The sequence below is a fragment of the Podarcis vaucheri genome (genome assembly GCF_965113315.1).
Source record: "Podarcis vaucheri genome assembly, chromosome: W".
Taxonomy (NCBI): Eukaryota; Metazoa; Chordata; class Lepidosauria; order Squamata; family Lacertidae; genus Podarcis; species Podarcis vaucheri.
The window spans coordinates 37,065,425-37,085,390 of NC_138757.1; positions in this window are offsets into that span (position 1 = coordinate 37,065,425).

Sequence of the window (19,966 nt, forward strand, 5' to 3'; positions counted from 1 at the left end):
TAAATGGGCACAAGATGTTGGTTATAATATTATGTTTGCTGACTGGGAACAGTTGTGGACCACCGGAATGAAATTTACGGCATGTAATGCCTTGAGAGAAAATATTATGAAAATGATATATAGGTGGTACATAATAATAATAATAATAATAATAATAATAATAATAATAATAATAATAATAATTTATTATTTATACCCCGCCCATCTGGCTGGGCCTCCCCAGCCACTCTGGGCAGCTTCCATAACAACCAAAAATACAGTAAAATATCACACGTTAAAAACTTCCCTGAACAGGGCTGCCTTAAGATGTCTCCTGAATGTCAGGTAGTTGTTTATCGCTTTGACATCTGCTGGAAGGGCGTTCCACAGGGCGGGCGCCACTACCGAGAAGGCCCTCTGCCTGCTTCCCTGTAGCTTTGCTTCTCGCAATGAGGGAACCGCCAGAAGGCCCTCAGCGCTGGACCTCAGCGTCCGGGCAGACTGATGGGGGTGGAGACGCTCCTTCAGGTATACTGGACCGAGGCCGTTTAGGGCTTTAAAGGTCAGCACCAACACTTTGAATTGTGCTCGGAAACGTACTGGGAGCCAATGCAGGTCTTTCAAGACCGGTGTTATATGGTCTCGGCGGCCGCTCCCAGTCACCAGTCTAGCTGCCGCATTCTGGATTAGTTGTAGTTTCCGAGTCACCTTCAAAGGTAGCCCCACGTAGAGTGCATTGCAGTAGTCCAAGCGGGAGATAACCAGAGCATGCACCACTCTGGCGAGACAGTCCGCAGGCAGATAGGGTCTCAGCCTACGTACCAGATGGAGCTGGTAAACAGCTGCCCTGGACACAGATTTGACCTGTGCCTCCATGGACAGCTGTGAGTCCAAAATGACTCCCAGGCTGCGCACCTGGTCCTTCAGGGGCACAGTTACCCCATTCAGGACCAGGGAATCCTCCACACCTGCCCGCCTCCTGTCCCCCAAAAACAGTACTTCTGTCTTGTCAGGATTCAACCTCAATCTGTTTGCCGCCATCCATCCTCCAACCGCCTCCAGACACTCACACAGGACCTTCACCGCCTTCACTGGTTCTGATTTAAAAGAGAGGTAGAGCTGGGTGTCATCCGCATACTGATGAACACCCAGCCCAAACCTCCTGATGATCTCTCCCAGCGGCCGCATGTAGATGTTGAAAAGCATGGGGGAGAGGACAGAACCCTGAGGCACCCCACAAGTGAAAGCCCAGGGGTCTGAACACTCATCCCCCACCACCACTTTCTGAACACGGCCCAGGAGGAAGGAGCGGAACCACTGTATAACAGTGCCCCCAGCTCCCAGCCCCTCAAGACGGTCCAGAAGGATGCTATGGTCGATGGTATCAAACGCCGCTGAGAGATCCAGCAGAACTAGGAAACAGCTCTCACCTTTGTCCCTAGCCCGCCGGAGATCATCAACCAGTGCGACCAAGGCAGTTTCAGTCCCATGATGAGGCCTGAATCCCGACTGGAAGGGATCCAAATGGTCCGCTTCTTCCAGGCGTGCCTGGAGTTGTTCGGCAACCGCTCGCTCAATCACCTTGCCCAGGAATGGAAGATTTGAGACTGGGCGATAGTTGGCCATCGTGGCCGCATCTAAAGATGGTTTTTTAAGAAGCGGTTTAATAACCGCCTCTTTCAGCGGGTCTGGGAAGGCTCCCTTCACGGAGGGAAGCATTCACCACCCCACGAAGCCCATCGCCCAGTCCTTCCCGGCTAGCTTTTATAAGCCAGGATGGGCAAGGATCCAGGAGACGGGTGGTTGGTTTCACTCGTCCAAGCAGCCTGTCCACATCCTCGGAGGTAACAGATTGAAATTGATCCCACTCAACTTGACTAGACAGAGCTCTAGCACTCTCCCGCCCCGGCCCTGCTCCCACGGTGGAGTCTACTTCTTCCCGAATCTGGGCGATTTTATCTGCAAAAAACTTTGCAAAATCATTGCAGGAGAACATGTGGCCCGTACTGGGCCCCGATGTTGTAGGTGGTTCCGCTAAATTGTGAACCACCTGAAAAAGTCTCCTGCTGCTGTTTTCTGCAGATGCAATAGAGGCGGTGAAGAAATTCTTCTTCGCCGTCGCTATCGCCACTTGGTAGGCTCGACGTTGAGCTCTAACCTGTGTCCGGTCAGATTCGGAACGAGTTATCCGCCACCGGCGCTCTAGCCGTCTCAATGATTGTTTCATTGCCCTCAGATCCGTGGGAAACCACGGGGCTGTCCGGGCTCCATGCAATCGGAGAGGGCGCTTCGGAGCCAAACAGTCAATAGCCCTGGTTAACTCCACATTCCAGCGGGCCACCAGGGAATCAGCTGAAAGTTTCGCTTTTACTTAGTGTCAGATCACCAACATCCATAGAGGTAAACACCAGGTCCAAGGCATGTCCGTGGCTATGAGTTGGGCCAGACTTATTCAGGGACAGCCCCATGGAGGCCATGCTTTCCACGAAGTCCCGAGCGGCCCCTTGTAAGGTCGTGTCGGCATGGATGTTAAAATCCCCTAGGACGACCAGGCTAGGTGTCTCCAGGAGAACATCCGCCACGACCTGAAGCAGCTTGGGCAGGGAATCCTTGGTGCAGCGGGGAGGTCGGTACACCAAAAGGAATCCTGTACTGCCCCTATTGCCCAACTTCCAGAACATGCACTCAGAAAACTGGGTCTTCCCAATAGGACGCCTGGTGCAAACTAATGACTTCCTAAAAATCACTGCAACATGACCCCAGTCAAGCTTGCAAAAATCTTTCATTTGCCCGATAATAAATGTTGGAAATGTAAAGAAACTGAAGGTACATTCTTTCACCTTTGGTGGACGTGCCCAAGGATTAAGGCTTTCTGGGAGATGATATAAAATGAACTGAAAAAGGTATTTAAATATACCTTCCTCAAGAAACCAGAGGCCTTTCTCCTGGGCATGGTCGGCCAATTGGTGCTAAAGAAGGATAGAACTTTTTTTATGTACGCCACAACAGCAGCAAGAATACTTATCGCAAAGTATTGGAAGACACAAGACCTACCCACTTTGGAAGAATGGCAGATGAAGCTGATTGACTGTATGGGACTTGCAGAAATGACTGGCAGAATCCGGGACCAGGGAGAAGAGTCGGAAGAAGAAGATTGGAAAAAATTTAAGGACTATTTACAAAAATATTGTAAAATTAAGGAATGTTGAATGATGCTGGATTGAAATTAAGTGGTTTCAAGCTGTAACTATGATAAAACGACTTTCTTTTTGTAAGCAAGAATTTAAAACTACAATAATTTAAGATGTTGAGATAAGGATTTGCTGTATAAACAATTCAAACTGGGTATACAAGAAGGGGAGGTATGAGGAGGTCGGGGAAATAAGTCACAAGAAAATAAGTTGTGAAAATTAAGTGTTTTTAATATTTTTATGTTTGTTTTTTTCTTTTGTTTGTAAAAAATTGGAAACTTTAATAAATATCTTTTTTTTTAAAAAAAAAAAAAGAGAGTGGCCAGTTTCTCCTGAAAAAGGCTTGATTTCCAACAGAGCAAAGCGTGACACGGCGGGAACTGATGGGGTGCAAACAGGGAAGCCAGTCCGTAAGAAGCTACTGGTCGCGTTTTGTGATGTTAGTACACCGGCTCGGGTGGGATCTGGACTCTGAACTGATACAAATGTTGTTCGAGGCGGGTCTGTCCCCTGAAGTGAAAGACGAGTTGTCCCGAGCGCCCCGGCCACGGTCGATGGACGAGCTCACAAAGGCTGTGCTCGCGATAGGCGTGTCAGTATCTCAGCTCACAGTCAGAGGTAAACTGGCCTCCCCCGGGCAATTGAGCTGGATACTTGTTTACCTTCCGTCTGCTACTCCCGGCAGGCAAGGTCGTAAATCGGCGATTCTCCTCATTAGATGTGAAGAGAACACACCCTCTGCTTCTCTCTCCTTGCTTTCCCCCCAGGGAGGGGAAATGAGACAGACAGGAGTCCTATTTACATGTTTTATTCCTGTCATTCAGCAGTACATAGAAAACGTGACTGCACCCTTCAGACTCCAACAGAAGAGTCACAGCTCCACCCCTGCACTTCCAGTACAGGTCACATGACACTCTGAGCTAACATCCGGTGCTCAGTACAGAGAATAGACTCCTCCTTTTTGCCAACAGTACAGTTGCAAACCACAACATCCTGTTTTGCATTCCAGCCATCTGGAGCTGGCTTTTGCATTGCTGCTTTTATCCAACAAGGCGTACGCCAAGAAGCGCGGGCTCAGGAGAAGTGGGAAATGAGAGGGGAACATTTCCATGACTACCGCATTCCTGAGATACCGAGGGAGGGAAAGGAGTGGAAAACTACCAAGAAGTGTTTCCTCTGTAATCGACCGGGACATTTTGCTAAGGTCTGCCCTCAACGAAAAGCCTGGCAAGGGATGGTAGGGGCTGCAGACCACGACGAGGGGGGGGGAGGAAGGGCAGGCGCAGGGAAATGACAACGCCTGGCTGCCAGCCAGCAGGGGCAGCAGCCAGGCCAGCAACCAATAGAAGTCCCCCAGCCTGACCCCCCCCCCCAAGGCAGCTATAGCCATAGAAGTGGTGCTAGAACTCCCGAATGGGCACCCTGTCAAAGTTAAGGGACTACTGGATTCGGGCAGCTCGTGTAATTTCTTCAGCAGGGACTTCGCTCTGGAGCACCAACTCCACCTGTTGCCTCTGGATTTTCCCTTGCAGGTGACAACCATCGATGGCAGGGAACTTCTGGGAGGGGAAGTGACACACCAGACCCCGCCAATGCGAATGAGGGTTTCCAGGCACACGGAGACCATTGCCTTCCACGTGGCCACACTGGCAGGACCCCCAATAATACTGGGTATGAGCTGGCTGGCACTGCATGATCCAGTAGTGTCATGGCATCAGCGGTCAGTCACCTTTGGGTCAGCTTACTGCTTAGGACACTGTCTGGGAGGGGAGAACCCAAGAATGACGGTGGCCAGGGTGGCTGGGCTGGCCGTGGAACAAAAAGGGGAGATGCCACCGCAATATGCTGACCTGAAGGAGGTCTTCAGCGAGAGGGAGGCAGATAGACTACCTCCCCACAGGCCCTTTGACTGCCAAATCAACCTGCTCCCAGGGGCTCAGTTGCCGGTGGGCAAGCTGTATGCCATGTCCGACCGGGAGATGCAGGAGTTGCGGCAGTTTATTGACAAGAACCTGAAGAGGGGGTTCATAAGGGAATCAAAGGCGGTGGGGGGCAGTCCGGTGTTCTTTGTGGACAAAAAGGAGACTAATCAGCCCAGGTTGGTCGTAGATTATAGGGTCTTGAACCTGGTGTCAGAACCCGTGACCTTCCCAATGACAAGGATTGACGACATTTTAACCCGGGTGAGGCAGGGGAAGATTTTTACCAAGCTGGACCTCAGGGGGGCATACAATTTAATTAGGATAAGGGAGGGGGACGAATGGAGAACTACCATGTTCACCCCCCTGGGGGCCTTCGAGTACTTAGTCATGCCATTTGGATTACAATCGGGCTCCGCCTGTTTTCAAGCATTCATGCACCACGTGTTAGGGCCCCTGCTGTACAAGAATTGCGTAGCCTTTTTGGATGACGTCTTAATCTATTCGGACAATGAGAAGCAACACGTCAGAGACGTCAGGGAAGTGCTACAGAGACTGCAGAAGCACCAGTTGTGGGTCAAGCTGGAAAAATGCCAATTTCACGCCCGGGAGGTCGAGTTTCTGGGGTACAAGTTGTCAGACAAGGGCCTAGCTATGGACCCAGGCAAGGTGAAGGCAGTGCTGGAATGGAAAGCCCCCAAAACCCGGAAAGATGTGCAGAGGTTCTTAGGGTTCAGCAACTTCTACAGGAAGTTCATAAAGAACTTCGCTCACTTGACAGCACCCATAACAGATTGTCTCAGTAGCAAAAAGAAGTTTGCGTGGACAGAAAGTGCCCAGCAATCCTTTGAAAGGCTGAAGAAGGCGTTTGCTTCGGAAGAGCAGCTCCTGCACGTCGATCTGGAGAAGCCCATGAGACTGGAGACGGACGCATCCGACTGAGCTGTTGGAGCGGTCCTTTTGCAGCCCGGGGCCAAGCAGGACTGGAGGCCGTGTGCCTTTTTCTCAAGGAAGCTGAGCAAGTCAGAGCAAAACTACACAGTGTACGACCGCAAACTGCTTGCGATCTACGCGGCGTTTCGGCAATGGAGACATCTGTTGATAGGGGCGCGGCACAAGATCCAGGTTTGTACTGATCACAAGAACTTGGAATACTGGCGGACCGCGTGAGTGCTCAACCAGAGACAGATTCGATGGGCCCAGGAGTTCACCAGGTTTTCCTTTGAGATCAGATATGTGCCGGGAGAGGAAAACGTAAGAGCAGATGCTCTCTCCCGGAAACCGGAATACCTGGAGGGAGAGGGAGCACCAAAGACCCGACACGTGTTTCCCGAGGACCGGTGGGTGTGTGGGGGAACGTTGGTTGGGAAACGAGAACTGGCAGGGCTTACAAGAGACGACACGTTCGCTCAAGCAAAAATCAGAGAACTCCGGGACGGAAGGGAAGACCATGGAGGGTTTGAGGAAAAGGAAGGGGTACTGTACTATAAGGGGGCACTGTACGTACCGGGGGAGACCTTGAGGGGGAAGGTACTTAAACAGCTCCATGACAACCCAACAGCGGGGCACTTTGGACAGCACAAGACCATGCTGCTCGCTACCAGGCAGTTCTGGTGGCCAAAGGTGAGGGAAGATGTACGGGAATATGTATGGGGCTGCGACCGATGCCAGAGGGCAAAGGGAGAGAGGGCTGCCCCCACAGGGTTACTGGAACCCTTACCTACACCGGGAAGGCCCTGGGAGGTGGTGTCTATTGATTTTATGACAGATTTGCCCAAGTCAAGGGGGAAGACAGCAGTCATGGTAGTAGTCGATCTACTGACAAAAATGTGCCATTTCATAGCCTGCTCACACGCGGTGACAGCAGAGGAGACAGCCAGGTTGTTTGTGGATCACATTTTCAGACTGCATGGGACTCCCTCGAGGGTAATCTTGGATCGTGGGAAACAATTTACTTCCCGGTTCTGGAGGAAGCTCATGAGCCTGATACAGGTCGAGGTGAGCTTCTCGACGGCGAGACACCCAGAAATCAAGGGACAAGCAGAGAGAGCGAACAGTATACTCCAGCAATACCTACGCTGCTACGTCAGCGAGAGACAGAACGATTGGGTAGAGAAATTAGCTTTGGCTGAATTTGCATACAATAACGCTGAACACGTGTCCACGGGAATGAGCCCGTTCATGGCCAATTATGGGTGTCACCCCAGGGCCTTCCCGGGGAGGGGGGGGGAAGCATGGAGTGTACCCGCGGCCGAGCAGTTTATATAAGAAATGGAGGCCTTACACCAAAAACTCAAGATGAACTTGGAGTGGGCCAAGGAAGTTTACAAGAGACAGGCGGACAAGCACCGTCAGGAGGGGGAGGCCATACGGGTAGGAGACCGGGTGTGGTTGTCAACCCAAGGGTTGCCCCTAAAGGGAGGGTGCAAGAAGTTGCAGCCAAGGCGGCTGGGGCCTTTTGAGGTAACACAGCAGGTGAACCCAGTGGCGTTCAAACTCAAGTTGCCGGACAGCATGAAGATACATCCGGTGTTCCTTAGGTCCCTACTCACACCGTATAGGGAGGGGCGAGAGTTTCCGGGGCGGGAGGGAGAGGCACCACCCACCCGCGGGTAGAGGAGAGGGAACACCGCAACCGTTCCATAGGTCCCTACTCACACCGTATAGGGAGGGGCGAGAGTTTCCGGGGCGGGAGGGAGGAGTCACCACCCACCCGCGGGTAGAGGAGAGGGAACACCGCAACCAAGCCATGGAAATCCTCGATTCAAGGTTATGAGGTCGCCTGGTGGAGTACTTGGTAGCTTGGGAGGGAGAACCCAGGTCAGAAAAAACGTGGGTCCCCGCTGAGTCAATCAATGACGGGTATCTGGTGGAAGAATTTGACGGTTTGTTCCTGGATAAGCCAAAACCACTAGCGAGATTCTGGGAGGAAGAGTTTGGAACCACAGACGACGAAGGGGACTTTGTGGGTTTTCCTGCCTCCGAAGAGGAGGGAGGAGAGGTGTCAGAGGGAGAAGAATCAGACTGGGAGGTCCACCCTGCGGGGAGAGATCGGAGTGGGTGGGAGGCTGGTTTTGAATCCTCAGAGGATGGTGACAGCTCCTTCAGGGGATTCCCCGCATCGTCGGCCGAGGAAAGAGACGAGGTTGTATCAGAAAATCGCACCGGGGGTGGAGGGGGTCCTGGGGAGGAGGTGGATGTCAGGGAACTGCCATCAGAGCCAGGGGGAGAGGGAGGGCTCCAGAGGGATTCCGGAGAGCGTCCCGGGAGGGAGAGAAGCAGCACATCTTTTGGGGAAGGAAATCAGCGTAGTACCAGTGGAGAAGGGGGGCAGATGGGGGAATCGGCGAGGTGGCTCCAAGACTCCTCGCATGGGACCAGCGGGGAGAACACGGGTCCTCCGATGCCCACACCCTCCCTGCGCAGAAGGCTTCCACGCAGGGAAAGTAGGCGGAGACTAGGCGTCAAAGAGCTTCTTTGCTGGAAGAAGTTCAAGAAACGCCCACTGACGGATTCTGCCAGTGATTGAGACAGCCACGGGTGAGTGGCTGTCCAGACAGAAAGGGTTCACTCAGGCAACACAGCCAGGTGTGGCGCCGATTTACGCACGAGCAACCCCTAGGACCATTACAGGGGGATATTGAGAAAGAAGAGACTTGGAATTAGAAGGTTAGGATTTAAGGTAAGGTTACCAGATTTTTTTCAAATAATCCGTGGACACTTTTTCAAAAGAGAAACAAATGTTATTTTTTAAAAATAACTTTTTTAAAAAATAAGAAGTAATATCTTGTCTTCTGGGTCTCCTCTGTCGCGTGGCCTTCCTCTGGGCCCCCGCCTGATCTCTTGGAGTGCTATCTGCCCTGGAGTAGGCTCGGGTCGGGCCTGGGCTCGGCCTCGTGTCCTTGCCCTCCTGGTGCTCTCCTACCTCTCTTCCTCAGCGGCCGCAAGGTCGGGGCTCCCCTCTTTTTTCTCCTTCCTCTTTCTCTCTCTTCCTTCTCCTTCTCCCTGTGTTGGCTCCGGGGTTTTTACTGGCCCTGGCACGCTGCTGGGCAGTCGGCCACGTGGCCGGGCGCTCTCGCTCCCGCCTTGATTTGGGTCCTGGGTGTGTGTGTCAGCGGTTCCCCCAGTTGACGCGCCGGGCATCCCTGGTTCCCCCTCGGCAGTGGCAGCGGTAGCGGCAGTCTCAGTAGCCCGGAGCCAGCCTGGTAGTGCACTTGGCTCTGGCTGGCTTCAGGAGCTGCTCATTGCCCTGGCACCCGCCATTTTGCCTCGCCGGAAGTCCCCATATGATGTGTCTTGTGCTGTTGAACCAATCACGCAACATTCCTTCCCTACTAATAAATCTACAACACTTAAAATATAAATCTGGGGGCCTTATATGAAATCCGGGGACATTCCGGGGACGGATTTTGTTGGGGACAGATTTGTAAATCCGGGGACTGTCCCCGGGAGACGGGGACATCTGGTAATCATCCCGTAATAGGGCTTCTCCTGCCTTTGCCAGTATGTCAGCCTTCTCAGCCTCCTTAAAGAGGGCATTCAGAAGCACTTGTAAGTCTGGCCATATGGGATTGTGAGTGGAGAAGGTGGCGCAGTCTGGATGAGTCCCTCTGTCTTGCTCTTTGATCACTGTGACCGAGCACCATTTTGGGCCGATCAGGATCTATGGGGAAGGGGATCCACCCAGACGTTGTGGAGGGAACGGGAAGAGAAGCCTGGTCAAGAGACTGGCTCATGTCAGAAGGAGGCCTGACTGCATCCTTGGCGAAGCCCAGGGCAGGGCAGGAAGGCAGCATTGCCCAGCAGGAAGGCATTCGGAGGCAAATCATCAGCAAGCAGCAGAAAATCCCCTCCCCTATGGAGGCAAAGGCGGTGAAAAAACTCAATATGGAGGCCAAATGGCCGAAATATTGGGAAATTTTGGAACAGGAAGGGGATAAACTGAAATTACAGAGTTTTGAGAAATTAAAAGCTAAAGTGCGAGATTGGCTTCATTATTATCAAATAATGGAGGTTTACAAGTTGGACAGGAAAATTGGCTTCCAGGTGGAAAAATCAAAATTAGAAACAGAACTGTTAGAACCCAATACTAAGAACTTGTCAAGAATGTATAACTTGCTGTTGAAATGGAATACACAAGATGAAACAGTGAAATCAGCCATGATAAAGTGGGCACAAGATATTGGTCATAACATTATGTTTGCTGACTGGGAACAGTTGTGGACCACCGGTATGAAATTAACGGCATGTAATGCCTTAAAGGAAAATATTATGAAAATGATTTATAGGTGGTACATGACTCCAGTCAAGCTTGCAAAAATTTACCACTTGTCTGATAATTAATTTTGGAAATGTAAAGAAACTGAAGGTACTTTTTTCACCTTTGGTGGACATGCCCAAAGATTAAGGCTTTCTGGGAAATGATATATAATGAAATGAAAAAGGTATTTAAATATACCTTCCTTAAGAAACCAGAGGCCTTTCTCCTGGGCTTTGTCGGCCAATTGGTGCCAAAGAAAGACAGAACATTATTTATGTATGCTACAACAGCAGCAAGAATACTTATCACAAAGTATTGGAAGACACAAGATCTACCCACCTTGGAAGAATGGCAGATGAAGGTGATAGACTATATGGGATTGGCAGAAATGACTGGCAGAATCCGAGACCAGGGAAAAGAGACGGCGGAAGAAGATTGGAAGAAATTTAAGAACTATCTTAAGAAACATTGTAAAATTAATGAGTGTTAAAATGATGCGGCTTTAGTAAGTAAGTGGATTACAGCTGTAAAGATTAAGTTAAAAGAAAAGAAAGGTTAACAATTAGACAAAATTAAGGGTGAGGATTTGCTGAACTAAATATTTGAAATTGGAATGCAGAAAGGGGAGGTATGAGGAGGTCGGTGAAGTAAGTTTTAAGAAAATAAGGATTTGAAATTATACTTGTTTTTTCTTGTTTGTGTTTGTTTGTATTGTTGTGTTTGATTATATAATTTGTGAAACTTTAATAAATATCTTATGTATAAAAAAAGAAAATCCCCTCCCCTTCCCTCAAGAAGACTGAAGAATCTCTAGTCGGCCTTCAGGTGAGTTCAGCATCCCAGGTCTCTGGGGTGTTCCTGTCCATTACAAAGCTGACTCGAGGCTCCGTCAACTGAGCCCCTACACTCCTTGCGTACATGAAAGGGCCACAGAAAGGATGGGAGGCAGCCTTTTCCTGGAGCCGTCTTACCTGCAGCAGTTCACTCGCTGGCTGCTGACCCTTTTCCTCCATCACCTGGATGATCCTCTCAAGAGAGGAGAGTTTCCTGCAGAGTCTGACCAGCTGCTCAGCCCTTCTCCCTGCAATCTCCTTCCCCACCTCTTCCACATGATTCAGCAGACGCTTTTCTTCTTCTTCTTCCAGGAACTGGCGCAGTTGTCTCAACTTCTCCACAGTCTTCAGCCTCTCCGGCTCTGAGGAGGTCGGAGTGAGGAAGATGGTCAGCCTTCAAAACATCAGCAAGAGAATTAGGATTTGAATTGAACTGCTTCCACCCTCTCAGCTCACAAGTCCTCAAGCTTCTCCTTGACTGCTTTTCACATAATAAACAACAATGGGAAATAAACTCCATTTAGCTGCATTCAAAGGCGAACTTACCTAATTCACAATTCTTGGGAAAATATGGAGACCAAAACAGCAATCTTTTGAAATTCACACATCTGAATTTCTCAAGGTTGACCCAGTCAGGTAGTGTTCACAAAAAATGTATTCATGAGGGCAAAGCACGTATCCAACTAATTATACGAGAAGGTAGCCACCCTTGCATTTGATTCATTTTCAGAATAATAAATAAATAGCAAACCGATATGGGAAAAGGAGAGAGAAGTTGAAATGGGCAGATTTCCCCATCCCTCCTCAGTCCGGACTTGCTTCTTGAAGTGCTTGTTCCCTCACTAGTAACAATAGGGACACTTCCAAGGAGGTCTTTGCTTTCCTTGTCCAGGTCTGCTTGATAGGCCAGAATTTCCCCTCTCTCTCTCCTCCGAATCTCCAGGTGGCAACAAAGAGAGGAGAATATTCTACTGGCTTCTTGGGTCCAGTGGCCTTGCTATAATAGCAAAGTAATTGACTGGAGGAAAGAAAAGTACAGAGGTTTTCAACCTTTTGGGGTCCACGGCTCCCTGGACCAACTCCCTTCTTTCTGTGGCACCCCTGTGGGGCTCAGGAGACCAGTTAGGTCCCCCCTTGCTTGCCCAGCTTGCCTCCCCTCCCCCTTTCTCCAACAGCCTGCCTTGCGGAGTGCTCTCTCAGCCTCCTCTTCTCTCCCCTCTCCTTAGGAGTCCTCCTCTTGGTCTCTGAGCTGCCCCCGCTGCCCCCCAGGGGCCTGGGACTTGCCTGTCCATTCCCAACAGCAAGGGCCCCTCGCCAGTTGGCTTGCTTCCTCTGAGGCCGCCTCAGCTCCTGGCAGCCCACACCCTCTGGCCAGCCCCAGAGGCACCATTCTCTGGGGGAGAACAGCTGGACAAGCCTTGGGGAGGCAGAGATGGCATCCGAGGAGGGAGGGAAGGAAAGAGGGACAGAGGCCAGTGTCTCCCGCGGCACCCCTGACCATCATTCAAGGCACCCCAGCTGCCACAGCACACTGCTTGAAAACCACTGCAGAACTGGGACGGGAAAGGTTTCTCGTCCAACCAACTGGTCTGGAGAAGAGGAAAGGCAGCCATGCTTGCTCCTTTGTCTTCTCCGAGGAGACTTCCAGCCTGACTTCTCATCTTGAGGCCCCAGGGAGAAGTGGGAGGAGGAGGAGGAGGAGGAGGAGGAGGAGGAGGAGGAGGAGGAGGAGGAAGCATCTCCAGAAGAAGTGTGCTCCCCACCAGTAGGTGCTTCCACCCCCCACTCCTAAATCTGCTTGCAACAGATACTTGGGGGGGGGGCATCCTGCACCATCTGGTCAATTCCTGGTGCTAGGAGAATTAGAAGGTCTAAGATATAAACACATACATAAATACCGTAAGTAGTTCTCATCACAAAAGAATATGCAGGTAAACCCATGAACAGCCAGGTAAACCCATCAAGAGGTTTCCTGGCAGACAGGAGTCTGTTGTAGGCCGCCCCTTCTGTGATGTATGTATGATGTATGGAGGGGTGGTCTTGGGCTCCAGGGTGGGCAATTTCAAATGTCTATATAAGGACTTGGTTCGGGGTCTCCTCCTCCCTTCTGCGTGGGGGTGGGGGGGTGAGACCAGTTAATAAAGATCTGGCTTACTAGCTGCTTTGCTTCTCAATGTTCTCTGGTTGGCCTCTGTTATTTTCTCCTACCGATAGAGAAGCTACCAAAGGACTCTATATGGGCTCTGAGGTACCCCAGAAGGGAAAAGGAGCTGATTTTTCCTTAGAACACTGGCCCCCAGTCCCCACCCCCTTGCAGCTGACCCCTTGCTGCTCTCTGCTTGGCAGGGTATTGAGGAGGCATCCTGCTAGCCCAAGGGGACATGTGCAATTCACATTTGTAGTGTTCTAAATATGTACAAAGCAACCTTGCTGGGGGATGTGGATGAGGTTAACCCTTTCTCTCCCTGCCATGGTCCCATGAAGCTGCTGTATTTCAAGGGAGGATCCCTTGGCCCCCCTGGCAGAGAGAAAGACTTCGACTCCCTCCTCCCAACCATCCCAGCAGCCCTCAGGATTCCCCTTGGCTTCTTCTAACGTAATAAACAACCACCAATTAATACCATGCCTACTTTGGATCTGAGAATTAAGAAGATCACCTGCCAAGAAGAATACACAGCTATTTCTCCCCCTCAAGGTACCTTGTATTCCTCGACAGCCTCTTCCAGAGGAATCATAGAATCATAGAATCATAGAATCATAGAATCATAGAATCATAGAATCATAGAATCATAGAATCATAGAGTTGGAAGAGACCACAAGGGCCATCGAGTCCAACCCCCTGCCAAGCAGGAAACACCATCAGAGCACTCCTGACATATGGTTGTCAAGCCTCTGCTTAAAGACCTCCAAAGAAGGAGACTCCACCACACTCCTTGGCAGCAAATTCCACTGTCGAACAGCTCTTACCTCGTGGTGTTGGTGCTTCTTGGATCTGCCCCAAACCACACAGATGGAGGCTTCATCCTCCTTGCAAAAGAGTTTCAGGGGCTCCTGGTGCTTCTCACAGACTCCTCCTTTCCCTCTGGAAGACTGAGAGTCTTGGCTACTTCGACAAAGGTAGCCGATTGCCGATTGCGGACAAGGCTCCTTCTCTGGACTCCAACTTGGCCTTGAGGACAGGAAGCCAGCCTCCTTTTTGCCCCGCTGCACTGGATCAGGCCGGACCGGCAGAAGTTGTGCCCACACTCTGGGATGGTCCCTGTGTCGTAAGAGAGTCAGGGTCAGAGAGGGGAATAAAGGAGAAGGACCCTACCAATATCAAATAGATCGTATTCTGCCTTCACACCCTACAAGAAGGTCAACGGTGCCTTGGGGAATGGATCCTTTTTCACTGTATCGACTTGTATCTTTTTTGCTGTATCTTTCTCATTGACTTTAAGAATGGATCTGAATGTAGTTTTCAACTCAAATGTATTTTCCCTCAAAATGCTGTACTTTTCTAAATGTATCCAAATGTATCCGAATGGGTTTTTGTATTTCCCCCCAATCTCATCACCTAGAGAATGTTCCATAAATGTAACAATCACTTGTTCCAAATGTATTTGATTCAAATATATTCGAGTGTATACTTTTATGGGAAAACGTAGCTAGGAAAATGTGGAGATATATATATTGCTTATAGTGCCTTTGAACGGTCAGACTTCCACCCTCTATCCTTTCAGGAGCTGCCAAAAACACTCTCCACACCACACTGCCATCTACTGGGTCTACAAATAATACCATGAATACACACAAATACAAGCTCTAAAATAAATTAGTTTTATTTTCCCATAAGTATGCAAACATAAGACTATCACACCCGAATTGATAGCTATGCAGAACAGGATTCCCCCCCCCTCCCTCCAATGGATAGCTCCCTGCACGGCTGTCTTTGAGGGGGGTGGAGGGAGGAAAGGGCGGGATCGACATCCGATAGCTGCCTGCCTGCCTGCCTGCCTGCCTGAACATGCCGTGCACCTGGGGGGCGCTGCGACCGGCGCCCATTGGGCAGGAACAAGACAGGAAAAGGAAGGAAATGGGAGAGGTATTTTTAAGGCCCCACTTTTCACATGGTGTCCTGTTGTGTGGTCGGAAAGTACTCTTTATTGTTTGATTTGGGTTGATGTCAGAATAAAAGCGAGTTCCTTCAAAATAACACATTCCTTTTTATCTTACCAATTTCTCATATTGTAAGAAGCGGAAGAAGAAACCACAGAGAGCATTCATATTTTCCTTCTGATCAATGAAGTCAAACGTTACAATTACCCATTTTAGAATGAGCACCTATAGGGAGAAGACAGATCTCAGTAAGCCAAAGCAAGGCCAAGACAACAAACCCCTTCTGGAATATGGTCAGCGTGTACAACATCTAGCTGAATCATCACCAGGATAACGAAGTCAGACTGGGGGAAATTGCATTCTTCAGAACCAAGACATCATTACCATGCTTTCCAAGTTACCTGAAAGTCACTAGAACACTTGTGAGCACAGAGCCAAGACACAGCGGAAATAAGAGTTTGGCCTCATTAGGCCCCCCTACCATGAACTCCTTAGGTGGGCCACCCTGCGTCCGCCTCGGCATCGCGCCTCGCTATTCTGCAACTCGAGATAACACTGAACTGCTCTGCAGGGTTGTTGTAAGGATTGCAAGTCAAGGCATCCGAAGTGCCTTTGAACATTGAAAAGCCCCTAGCCAATGCTTTGAACTAATGTCGCTTTAAAAAGGAAACTCTGATTAGTAAGAGTTTGGGGAATTAAAAATTGGTTTGTTCTGGGGGCGCTGAAGCTGTGTTCTGGCTTGAAAACCCAGTGAGACCACTGGGCCATCTAGTTCTGTATGGTCTGCCACAGCCAGCAGCTGCTCTCCAGGATTTCAGAGCTCTCTTTCCCATGAATGGGTTGGAACTGCCGCTTTTTGCATCATGTGCCTCTCAAAGTGGGCCACCCCGAGCCATTTCCTGTATAGCGTTCTACATCCCATGTAGCCCTGCTTCTTCCAGCTCAGTTCATTTCATTCTGCAACTGTGCAAGTTAGGCCGCATCTGCTTTAGGCATTCAAAGCACCATCATGGCCCTTGACATGCCAACAGTTGCATCTTTGTATTCAATCCCTTCAGCACCTTGGACAGCAGTCTCTCAAGGCTCAGCCACAGGTACCTGGCGCCCCATGCTTCCTAGGCCCAGGTCCGTGCTTTAAAGGCACTGTGTCCGAGTGTTTTGTTGTCCCAGGGCTTTCTAATTGTGACTCATGTTCAGCATCCCTTTCCAGGGCAGCTTTATTTATTTCATGTCTGAAAGGAGTCCTCTGTGCGTGGCAAAGGCTTGTTGCTGGGACAATAGGAGGCTGCCTTATACTGAGTCCCACTATGGCTCTATCTAGCTCAGTCTTGTCCACAATGGATGGCAAAAACTCTCCAGGGTTTCAGACAGAGGACATTCTAGCTGGAGATACAACAGATTGAACCGGAGAGCTTCTGCATGTAAGCAGCTGCTTTACCACTAAGCTATGGCCCTTCTCCCGTTGCTTCTGCCCTGAATGAACTGCAAGCCTGTCCTCCAGTCCTCCCAAAACTCTCTTTTGTGGCTACACTCTGCAGGAGGTCATTGGTTGCAGAAGTTGAGCTGTCTGCACAAGTGACTGAACCCGTGAGAAGGCTGATCTGGAATGAAATGCTGACTTTCAGGCATCTCTTGAAGACCTTTTCTATGCCAACAGCTCTGTGCTATCATTTAAACATTTCTTGAGCACCCAGACATTTGAATTCTTTGGACTGATTTTAATGTCCACCCTCCACCCGCTTTTGTACATTGCCGTATTTTATTACATGCCCTAGCTTCTGAGAAGCCTTTCGCTCAAACCAGTTAGATATGACATGAATTAGTCGTTTTATCCACCCGGCATGTATGGAACAGACCCTGACGAATCAAATGACAAGGCATAATTAATCCCCCAGCTGAACTGAACAGGGAGCAGCAGCTGGGGTAGAACATGCAAACAAGAAATTATTAGTTCAAGGTACAGAAGCCCCAGAATACCCCAGCCACATGGAGGTCTTGCTCAGCTGGAGATGCCTTATTTCCTTTGAAGATATAAGCTAATGAGAATTTTAGGCTGCCGGGGGTGTGGCAAAATCTGAGGATGGGAAAAATGATATCACTGGCAGTCACATGGGAGGCTGCTGAAAATGCACATGGAGAAACAATGGATCCTTGTACTGAGGGGACTGTTTGACCTGCAGGAGGAAGCCAGTTGTTGAAAGGGAACATGGATCTGAGAAGGAGCTTAGAGGGAGCTTTCAACATCCAGCTGGAGCCATCAATGGCAGTTTGTCACTAGTTCGGAGTTGGGGACTCTTTTTCAGTCTTAAGGGCCATATTCTCCTCTGGGAAGCCTTCCAGGGGCCGTGTGCCTGTGGTGGAAGGGGCCACAGGTGAAAGTGGGTGGAGTGATGAATGTAAACTTTGTTTTCCTAAGGGAGGCTGGTTTCTACACACATTCAACTCTCCACTCTCTGTCCTTCACGACTCAAGGGTGCGAGGGGAGGGGTAGTACCTCTGGTGGGGGGCACATTGTGCTCCTTCTGGGGTAGTTTGTCCACCTTTGGTCACTACAGCTCTCACCTGCGGCTCTTAGAAACTGTCAGCCTGCAGCAGCAGCCACACCCCAGGAATGGCTTCAACTGGCAGGCTAACCAGGTGAGGGGAGTTGATGGGTCTCAAACCCTCAGTGAGTTAGGGGCTTCCCCTGCACGCAAAGCTAGTGTCGGGTACTGGCTAGAGGAGGAGGAATGGTGGGAGGCTACAGCCAGGGAACCCCCCCCCCCGGGAAGCATCAAAGTGGGAAGGCTCCAAGCCAGGAGACTGCTGGTGGGATGCAGGAGACAGGTCAGAAGAAGAAGAAGAAGGGGGAGCAGATGGCTTGGAGGCTAAACAAGCAACAGGTTTAAGTGAGACTGAGGTAGCTGAGGAGGAGGAGGAGGAGGAGGTGGTGTGGCTGAGGCTGCAACAGATCCCCAGGCACCTGCCATGTCCACTGTTCCCTTCTCCCCTCCTCCTGTGTCCCCAGGAACAAGGGAGGCATTACATGGAGCAGAACAAAAGGCACAGAGAGCCCCTCCACGACTGTTGGGAAGTCAGCCGACTGGGGAGGAGCCTTAGGCTAGGGATGCCATATTTCTAAAAGTAGAAACCAAGACACCCCGAAAGCTGTGGAGCTATTTTTAGGAAGACCCCCAAATTGTTGAGCTTCTTAAAGGAAGACCCAGAAGCTGTTGATGTCTGATAGCCCTACCTTAGGAGGAGGCTAAGATCCTCCGTTCTGGCAACTGGGGCTAGTCCTGCCTGTGGAGTTTCTCTCTCGGTTTTTGTCTCTCTGAAGAAAGAGTCCACCTTACTGCTCATCTCTGAGTTTTGATGCTGAACTGCAGCTGAATCAGCCCTGACAGCCAGGCTCCGGACAATTGAGCAGATGAGACCACTAGGGGGTCCAACAGTCAAGAAGGTGGTTTCTGCCCGTGCTGTAGAGGGAAGTGACGAACAGTGGGGCTCATCCACCTGGGAAGGTAGCTCATTTAAGAGAAGGAAGTCCCTGATCCTAAACCTTCTTGATCCATTTAGCCCAGTATTGCCCACTTCCAGCCTGAGTGGCAGAAGCTCTCCAAGGTCTTGGGCAGAGAGAGGCTCCTACCTACATTGAGCTTCTAACTGCAGGTGCTAGGGACTGCACCTGGGACCTTCTGCATGCAATGCAGGTGCTGACACACTGAGGCTATGGCGCCTCCACAAAACCTTCAGGTATGGGCAGGAGGCACTACTCGGCATCCTTATATCCCACCCTTCCTCCCAAAGGAGTCCAGGGCAGCAAACACACAACAGTTAAACAACCAAAACATCCAAAAACAGTTCCTACACAGAAGCAGACTAAGAAAAATCTCTCCGTAGAAGGCTTCTTGAAAGAGGAAGAGGAAGTAGGCAATGAAAAGATAGCAGAGAAGGGACCCCCGATAAGATGGTACCTGCAGGAAAATGTCACTACTCCTCTTTTGTCTCTTCCTTCTGAAGGATCCCGGTAAACAAGCAAAAAGCCCTTGGGAAAACACACACTCACACACACGAGGACAAGGCAAGACAGGGCTGTGCACCACAAACCATCCCCAAATAAGCCTCCATTCTGTGGGATGTAAAACAAAGGAGCAGTCAATGACAACATTCCTAGAGTGTACATGTTAGAACATGGGAAGGGATGTCTGTCCAGCAAGCAGGTAAACTTCCTGGGATGGACTTCCTCCGCATGTGACCAGAGGTGGGTGTGGCCTCACCTGTGCAGGTAAATGATAAAAGCACAGGGCAGGCAGCCATCTCTCTCTCTTGCCTCTCTCATCTTCATCTTTCGAAGAAGCAGGATGCCCTCTTGGCTCTCAGCCAAGAGAGGAGGAAAGGACTATCTTCCTATAAGATAGATTCTGAATGTATGTTACCTTTTTAAGCGTGTCTGCCTTCTGGGATCATATTGTGAACAGAACGTGAGTAAACTCTTTTATACTTTTATAAAGACTGTGTCGTGTCTTGTATTTTAAGAGGGATCAAAAGGGGGAAATTGCCAGAGTAATTATTATAGAGGTTCTAGCGAACCTGTGCAGACGTTACTGTTGCGAACTTAAAAGGGGGAATGTTATAAACTCTGCTGATATTTTGGGAACTTGTTAGCACAAGTTGGATTAGGATATAATCTCACAATATATCCTC